This window comes from Pongo abelii, chromosome 3, assembly GCF_028885655.2.
Source record: "Pongo abelii isolate AG06213 chromosome 3, NHGRI_mPonAbe1-v2.0_pri, whole genome shotgun sequence".
Taxonomy (NCBI): Eukaryota; Metazoa; Chordata; class Mammalia; order Primates; family Hominidae; genus Pongo; species Pongo abelii.
Genome location: NC_071988.2, coordinates 31,564,793 through 31,574,700, shown reverse-complemented (window position 1 = coordinate 31,574,700; position 9,908 = coordinate 31,564,793). Strand labels below are relative to the sequence as shown.

Below are 9,908 nucleotides of genomic sequence, written 5' to 3'. Positions count from 1 at the left end.
CCTTACTTCAAGAATCATACACTATACTAAGTTTTAAGGGACAAAGCAGCATCTCTTCTCTAAGAAAAGTATTCTATTAGGTTGGTGCAAACGTAATTGTGGCATCATGTGATAGCTCTATTTTTATTTTTTGAGGAAACTGCCTACGATTTTTTCATAATGGCCATACCAGTTTACATCCTCATCAAGAGTGTTCCGGGGTTCGCTTTCTCCACATCCTTGTCAACACTTGTTATCTTTGATAGCAGCCATCCTAACAGGAATGAGGTGATATGTTATTATGGTTTTGATTTTCATTTCCCTGATAATTAGTGAAGTTGAGCATTTTTATATACTGTAACAGCAGAAACCACAATTACGTTTGCACTGACCTAATATCATTCTCTCTATATATAAATATATGTAAATATACATATTTAAATATATATAAATATTCATATATATTTAAATATATATTTAATATACATTTGATAATATAAAAATATTTAATATACAAATATTTTCTATATTAAATATTTAAATATATATTTAAATATTTGCATATATTTACATATATATTTATATGTCTCTATAAATAGAGGTATACGTACATATGTGTATATATAGTCATACATTTACCCACATATGTGTATATTTATATATTTATATATTTTTCCTATTTTATGATATCCATATAAATAAATTTTAAACTCAAGGGAGGAGACAAATTTGCCTTATTTGTTCCTTAGTTTACAATTTAAAAATTCAGTATGGTATTGGCATAAATATACAGATGTAGATCAATGCAACAGAATAGAGAGTCCAGAAATAAATTCATGCATTTATGGCCAACTCATCTTGGACAAGGATGCCAAGAACATGAAGTGGGGGAAGGACAGTCTCTTCAATAAACGGTCCTGAAAAAACTAGATACTCCACATACAAAAGAACAAAATTGAACCCTTATACCATACATGACAATCAACTGAAAATGGGTTGGAGACTTAAATGTAACACCTGAAATTGTAAAACTACTAGAAAAAAACAAAAAACATAGGAGGAAATCTTCTTGACATTGGTCTTTGTAATACATTTTTGGTTGTAAAACCAAAGCACAGTCAGCAAAAGCAAAAACAGACAAGAGGAATGACACCCAATAAAAAGCTTCTGCACATAAAAATAAACCAATGATAGGGTGAAGAGGAAACTTATGAAGTGGAAGAAAATATTTGCAAACCATATAAGGCATTAATTTCCAAAATATTTAAGGAACTTCTATAATAGACAGAAAAAAACCAAATCTCCCTGTTACAAAACGGGCAAAGGGCCTGAATATTCATTTTTCAAAAGAAGACATGCAAAAGGACAACAGATATATAAAAAAAAGCTTAACTTCACTAATCATCAGGGAAATGAAAATCAATACCATAATAAGAAACCACCTCATTCCTTTTCTGATGGCTGCTATCAAAAAGATAAAAGATAACAAGTGTTGACAAGGATGTGGAGACAGGGAACTCTGGCACACCCTTGATGAGGATGTAAACTGGTACAGCCATTATGAAAAATTGCATGGAGTTTCTTCAAAAAATAAAAATAAAGACCAGGCGTGGTGGCTCACGCCTGTAATCCCAGCACTTTGGGAGGCCGAGGAGGACGGATCATGAGGTCAAGAGATCGAGACCACCCTGGCCAACATGGTGAAACCCTGTCTCTACTAAAAATACAAAAATTAGGCAGGCGTGGTGGCACATGCCTGTAGTCCCAGCTACTTGGGAAGCTGAGGCAGGAGAATCGCTTGAACCCGGGAGGCGGTGTTTGCAGTGAGCCGAGATCACACCACTGCACTCCAGCCTGGCAACATAGCGAGACTCTGTCTAAAAAGTAAATGAATGAATGAATGAATAAATAAATAAATAAATAAATAAATAAATAAATAAATAAATATAGAGCTACTGCATGATCCAGCAATTCCACTTCTGGGTATATATGCAAAGGGACTGAAATCAGGCTCTTTAAAAGATATCTGCATTCTTGTGTTTATTGCTGCATTAATCAGAGTAGCCAATATATGGAAACAATCTAAATGTCCAGTGATGAATAAAGAAAATTGGTAAATGTATACACAATAGATTCTTATTATGCCTTAAAAATGAAGAGCTTGTTTTTTGTGACAACATGGGTAAGACTGAAGTACGTTGTGCTAGGTGAAATAAGCCAGATGCAGAAAGACACTGCGTAGTATCATTTATACATAGTAGAGAATACAGTCAGAGTTACAGAGGCGGACAGTAGAATGGCAGTTGTCAGGGGCTAAGAAGAGGGGGTAATGGGGTTTTGTGGTAAACGTGTACAGTTCCAGTTACATATGATGAATAAGTTCTGGAGATCTACTGTGTATCATAGTAATTATAGTTAACAGTACTGTACTGTATACTTGAAATTTGCTAAGAAGGCAGACCTTAACTCTTTTCATCACAAAATAAATGAGGGAAATGGCAACTATGCAAGGTGATGGATATATTATTTAGCTTGATTGTTGTGATCATTTCACAATGTATGTGGTTCACAACATGAAGTGGTACTACTTAAATATATATAACTTTTAATTGTCAATTATATCTCAGTGAAGCTGTTAATGGATACTTATTTCAAAACAGAGAATCTGGTAGAAGTTTAATGGTGAGAATACTTATATTTGGAGGTGGTTGACCAAATATTAATAAATTTGAAAATGGAAGTGAATTATGACACATAACAATGCGGCAAATAATTAGATGAAAGCCACTTACTATGGTCAAAAGACACTGGCTTTGGATCTGATAAAGAGACCATTGCCCTTTGGAGGAAGAAATTGGGGGTCTTGGGATTTTACAACTAATTTTCAGAATAAAGGCAGAGAGGAGTATCTAAGCTGCAGCCAAAATCTAATATGAAGTATCAAGAAAATAATCCTTTTTCAGACAATGGGTTCTTCCAAATGACCATGTTACAAAATAAGTAGATGGACCATTGCAGACCTGTAACTACAAGAATGACACTCTGCCTGGGAGGTGATCAATGCTTTTAAAAAATAATCAATAGTATTAGCCTTTTAGAAATATAGTCAGAGAAAAATTACTAATTGTCTCTCTTTTTAAAGGAGGTAATTAACAACAACAAAAAGCTAGGTGAGGCATACCAAATTAATAGCAAATATTGGACATTAGGTGTTGTCGAAGAATGAATGCAGAGGACAGAGGCTATGGTACAGAATGATGGAAGGGCACCAAGATGGCAGAGTACAATCAAAAGACTCAACGTAGTAAATTCAGAGGAAATTACTCATTATCTAGAGATTGTAAGGAGTTGCATGGAAAGCAAAAATTAACAATACAGATCATGAAAACAGAGAGAGAAAACAGGTAGACTTGAGGAAACGTTTACAACATTTTAACCTCTTAAGCGACCAGGGTAAAGTAGAAAAAGAGACAAAAGTCTTTATAAAACTAAGCAAAGATATGCAAATCATTGTCACACTAGTGACTTCTACCACACCCGGTGGTAATAATAATAATAATGTACTGAGGACAACCACCTGCAAATTACATTTTACAAAGTGGTTTAGTTAGAGCTACCAGAGTGATGGAGCTTACAAATAATCAAAGGGAAAAAAATGATGTATATGTTAAAAAATGTTTAATGTAAGCTATACGTCCTTCCATTTACCACCAACCTGGGCCTTCTGCTGCTGAGTCAGTGTGTGAATCTTATACTTCTACCCCATAACAACATTTGGAAGGACCTATGATCTGGAAACTCACTTATTTATCTGTGACTTCTCTGAGTTTTTGGCTGCTGTTTAGATTATCCACTCCACATATACCATCACCATGGGAAGTGGGGGCCACCCAGAAGAAGCAGCAGCAATAAAGGAAATCAGAACTTCTATAAATCTCTTGAAGAAACAGAGCATGAGACACTAATTTCTTTTTCTGCCAAATAAATTCTTACAAGAATGAAACCATAGAAGAAGAGAATCTGCAGTGCGGCACAATGACGTTATCCTACTGGACTCAGAATCTTTTTTTTTACACTTTCTCCACCTCAGATCAATGTAGTTAACCTACGAATGTTTAATATAATTATAAGTAACTACTATCATCTGAATTATTTCAAAGCTCATTTAAGGCTTCTGACATTCATATATTCTGGGAGTATCTATTAAGCTTCCTCTCTGTATAGAACGCTATACTATAGTACCTGCCTTAATGGAACATGAAGTCTAAAGAAAATCCAGTCAATATACAAGGAAACAGGCAATACAAATAAAATAAATACATTTTGTGATTATACAAATGTCACGTTAAGTTGATGTGACAATGATGAGAAGGATCTACACTTTTTATAAAAGATTTTTGCTTCATATATAAATTGATATTTAGGGAAAATTATGTTACTGGGGATGTTCTGCACCACGTAAAAATACTCTGCTATGAGCTGACTATTGTTCCAACTGTGACTCTGGCTTTGTTCATGTATCATGTGTTAAGCTTGAGTTTCAATCATTCTGCTGGAAGCTGGTTATAAAAGTGTTTACATGTATCTTCAACCTTGCCTCTGGTGGATAATGAGATACGTTTTTATAGATAGGAGTTTCATGTGTAGACAGTGTAAGAAAAAAATACACCTTTAGTTAACTCTTTGTAATAATTTCCATTGTTTTTTAAACCTATTTGCTTAACTCCAGAAGAGTTATTCTATTACACACCACTGATATCAATAGTGTCTAATACTGCCTTTCTTTGGTCAGTGTGACATTTGGAGAGATTTAAGAGCCAACTGGTCATCTGTCACACCTCTTTTCTTCTGCTAAAAGATTAGCAGTATTCTAGATGAAGATGCTTCCTCAGGTTGGTCCTGGTAGGCAGATGGCATGCACGGAATGATACAGTAGCTTGAAAAAGGGAAGACAAAGCAAAACAAAACAAACAACAACAACAATAAAATATTTTTATTGCTGTAGTCCATTGAGATTTGGGGATTAATTGTTCCCTCAGTACGGCATAGTTTCGTTTTTTTGATTGACTCTCCATAAACAACATCCTTAAAAAATCCCATATATGCACCTTGCAATTCAGGCCTCCTTGCTACTTGATATAAAGAAACAAACAAAATGTACACAAAATTGGAGATTCAACTGAAAAACTGAGTTCTGTCTTATAGCTAAAGGTTTACACAACCAATACTAAACTCAACACATTTTCATTAGTCTCAGTATTACATTGTAATGATGCCGTACCTCAAACTAGATAGAAGCTTCTTAAACATCACAGCTTATACCTCCAGTATGTCCACAGACATTCCTAACGCTCTTCCTAGTAAGCACTTATTAAAGTACACTAACATCAATTTTTCTAAAAAAAGATGTATTTGAATGATAAAAATGGAAAATATAAGAGTATGCTGAATCCTAAGAGCAAAGATAGAAAAGAAAATAAACACACTCTAGAGATTTCCATTAAAAAAAAAATGACAAATAGTGCAAGGAATTTAGAAAATTGATTACCATAGGAGATTCTTGAGAGAAAAGATAGAAGCAGTATTTTTAGAAAACAGCAAATGAGTAGAGGGCAAATTAATACTGCCTCTATAATAATGGATCCTTTTCTGTTATTTTACTTATTTAGGTATTAACTGGTAAATGGAAACATTTATGTTTATGAATAAAGTGTCATTTTTTCTGTTCAGTGTGAAAATGTGTCACATATATTATCTAAGCTTAAATATATAGTAGGATCTTATAACACCCACACTGTCTAAACGTCTAATTTGTAAATACTGTTAGAGAAAGCATGCAGATAGCAGCCTTATGTGGTTCTCATCTTAGAATTAAGTATGTTCATTAATGAAGACTACTTTAGAAGTTTTAAGTGATCAGTTGTGGGCAATTTTCCTAACTCTGCCAGCCCCTTCCAGTTCTCCCCCACCACAACCCTTTAGGGATATTAATTTCGTTTTTCTACTTGTATTTTATGTTACTGTCACGCTGGCTTTTGGTCGTTTTTGCCTCCCTCTCTTCTTTCTTTCCTCCTTATTTTCCTTCTTCTTCTTAAATAATTTTTCAAATAGTACATTTTTTGCCTAGCAGTCAGACAGTCACTTCTCACATATGAATCCTCCTTGTCATCGATTTGCTTACCCAAGAGATGAAGTAGCATCAATATTTAGAAGCAATTATCTAAACCTTTTATTAACTGTAAATTTAAAAATAATTTATGAAATGTAAATCCACTAAATTCAGATATTTATAAAATTTAGTCCAGACACACACTACAGGCATTAGCAAAACATCAATTGTGTTTAGTACTCAAATTAAAATATGGTTATTATGGTTTTATTAAATATATTCATAAAAAATTGGGAAAAAATGAGGCCATTGCTTTTAAGATGTGAAATTCACTGATTCTTTTAAAAATTAAAAACTGTAATACAAAAACATTTTTAAAAATATTAAGACAGCAATTTTTTCTGAATTGTATTGTTAAAAGTGCAGATAAAATGACCTTTCTCAGTTTCCCATTTAAATTATCAGCTTAAAGGGTAATCATGTGAAGTAGAGGACATTTGAATTATTTATGAGGCATTGCTTGTGTAGAGATTTCTATATGCAGTTGCATTTCTCTTTTCGACTTTGTCTAGTGAGAGGCAGCCAATTCATTGAACAAGATTAAACATAAAGACATTTGCAGAAATTCATAATGACCTTAGGAGGAAAGGCAGCAAGGGCAAGAACAACCGTAGCAGGGCTAATCCCAAATTTCAATGGCCATCACTTAATTATTTTAGCTTTTCAGTTCAAGTAATGTATCTCTTTTTAAACCCATCATATTTCGTTAATTACCACAAACTGCTCTCCTGAAGTCATGGTCAGCACTTAGTTACGGTCTTTTCACATATTTCATATACTTAGGACTTAAAATGACCCCTATGATTTATAGTGTAGTAAAGGTATTTTACCGTTTGGCTAAATGTATTCACACTACGTGTGTTTTTTAATGAAAAATCTTTTCTTTTGGATTAACATTTTAAACCTAGTACTTGTGTTGCCAGAAAACATAAACTCTATAGGTTCAAAACCTTGGGTTTTTTTTTCAAATTCTTATAGCACTTGTGGCATAAAAACTATGTGAATTTAATATTAGCCTATTATATATAATATTTGTTAATATGCCGAAGGACATATCTAAGACTTGCCGCATTCAAGGTATTGTGGATTATTGAATTAGAATTTACACCCCAGGAGTGTTTTGTGGATTTCTGTGCCACATTCAGGTAGGATAATTCTTTTGCTAAATACTCCCAAATAATAAACAAGTATGAAGTTTTAGTATAGGTAATTTGTAGACCAGTGAAGTAAAATATAAATATGTAAAGAACCAACAAATAAAGTCGTATCATATTTAATTTGTTTACTGAACCATTACTTCATTCTTGCATCAAGGATTTATTTACTTTATATAGAAGAGATACAGCAATCTTACTGAGAAGAAAATATAGTAAAATCTCTAGCTTCCTTGATCACTTTGCTGTGACAATTTTAGAACATAAGATGAGACAAAATTTAAATACAAATTGTGGTAGTTAAAGAAAAGCTCATTAAGAATGTACTCATTACTATAGTTTTAGCCCTTTGACAAAGTGATAAACAGACAGAATTAGTGAAGATATGTATTATGAAATGAAAACAACAGTGTCAAATGTATATGACTCATGGTAGATCTTAACAGGCTATAGGTCAATAGTGAAGTATCAGTTACATCTACTTGGTTCCATGTCCTTTAGATGAATAGGCTTCCTACATTCACATTAGGTTGTCTAATGGGGTATGCAATAGTTAGGCATGATCGCTGATAGGTTCATGGCTGGATAGAGGGTGTAGAATCTAAAATAGCTCAGCAGTGACTCCTTTCAAATCTTTTTCACATTGCTTTCTGGTCCTCCTCATGTTCTGTGTTTTTTCTTTCACTGTTGGATGGTGGGATTAATTTCTTTCTCCTTCTCATTCCATGTCTTATCTTGTCTTTAGGAGATGAAATATTTGCTTTAAAAATATGCATTTATATATTCTGTCCCATACTTTGGTCAATGACTTTATTTGAACATTAAGTACTCCTTCTGTATTGCTTCAGGTACTAGAAAGAAAGTTAGATGGAAATAAAATACACAAAATTCATTGGTTAATACCTTGTGATATAACTTTGCCAATTAAAATAATTTAATAAAATAACATTACATATTATAAGAATGTAAATCAAGCTTGTTCAACCTGCAGCTCATGTGCTGCATGTGACCCAGGACAGCTTTGAATGTGGCCCAACAGAAATCTGTGAACTTTCTTAAAACATTATGAGATTTATGTGTGTGTGAATTTTTTTTTAACTCATCAGCTTTTGTTAGTGTTAGTGCATTCTATGTGTGGCCCAAGATAATTCTTCTTGTTCCAATGTGGCCAAGGGAAGCCAAAAGATTGGACACCTTTGACATAAATCCTTATTCTCTACAACTGAAAAGTAGTAGAGAACGTCATATTTCATGGCTTGTTCATGAAGTATCTTCTAATGGCCTGCAAAGGTTACATAAACATTTCCAATACACAGCACTTTAAAACAGGGGTCGTAACCCCCAGGCCGTAGATTGGAACCAGTCTACAGCCAGTTAGGAACCAGTCTGCACACCAGGAGGTGAATGTCAGGTGAGTGAGCAAAGTTTTATCTATATTTACAGCCACTCCCCATTGCTTGCATTACCACCTGAGCTCCATCTCCTGTCGGATCAGTGGCAGCATTAGATTTTCATGGTAGCTCAAACCTTACTGTGAACTGCACATGTGAAGGATCTAGATTGTATGCTCCTTATGATAATCTAATTCCTGATAATACGTCACTGTCTCCCATCATCCCCAGATGGGACCCTCTAGTTGCTGGAAAACAAGATCAGGGCTCCTACTGATTCTACATATGGTGCATTGTATAATTATTTCATTATGTATTGCAATGTAATAATAATAGTTATAAAGTGCACAATAAATGTAACGCACTTGAATCATCCCTTAAACATCCCCTCTGCCCATCTGTGGAAAACTGTCTTCCATGAAACCAGTCCCTGGTGCCAAAAATGTTGAGGACTGCTGCTTTAAAAAGCTACTATATGTTTCCAGTTACAAGTTACAAAACATCTTCTGGAGAATTAGAACTTGTTCAAATCCATCAAGATAGTAAGTGACTAAGTCAATATTTCAACCTAGGTATAAATAACTGTCATGACATCATTCTTTCTGTTTGTCCACTCTGCCTAAGAGTATTGCCTTGTATTGGGAGAGGGGGGTTTTATCACTTAGTTTTCTTAGCAAACTTTTTGTTATTTTATTTTTTTTGACATACAATGGCAAACTTAGTTGACTTCATCATAGCAATATCACAAATACCTTACAATTGAAATCTAGTTACTACTAGTTATTGTATTGCTATATATGACAATCATTATAAGAGTTAACCAACATAATTTTCACTCAGTCAGATATTTTTTCTTCATTTTCCTAGTTCTTGGTTTTGTTTGTTTGGTGCTGTTACAGGTAGTGATCTGGTTTTGTTTGTTTAAGTAGTCTCTTCATAACTCAATATAGATGGAATCACCAATAACAATGCCTCATCTCACAACAAAAAGGTGGGCTTAGAACTCAGAGGGAGCCTATTAGAATTCTGCATCCACAAGAGGGGCCAATAAGATTATTCCCTGAAACATGTTAGGTAGAGCCTGTGAAAAAGGCACAGTAACTTGCTATGTAACACACAATAAAAGGCCCTTGAACTACTAGGTGGCTATATAGCATGGTAGCAAGGAAGAATGATAGTTGCAAAATAAAACCAATTTTCAGAGGGAATTACAGA

General features: G+C 33.9%; 1 long non-coding RNA gene across 1 annotated transcript; it reads right to left on the bottom strand.

The window, feature by feature from the left end:
• Positions 1–7,405: 7,405 nt before the first annotated feature.
• LOC103890394 (uncharacterized) lies at positions 7,406–9,662 on the bottom strand. The gene is made up of 2 exons (XR_654732.3): positions 9,519–9,662; positions 7,406–8,153 (listed from the first exon to the last, which is right to left on the bottom strand). It is a non-coding gene; the product is annotated as an uncharacterized LOC103890394 (long non-coding RNA).
• Between the last annotated feature and the right edge of the window lie 246 nt (positions 9,663–9,908).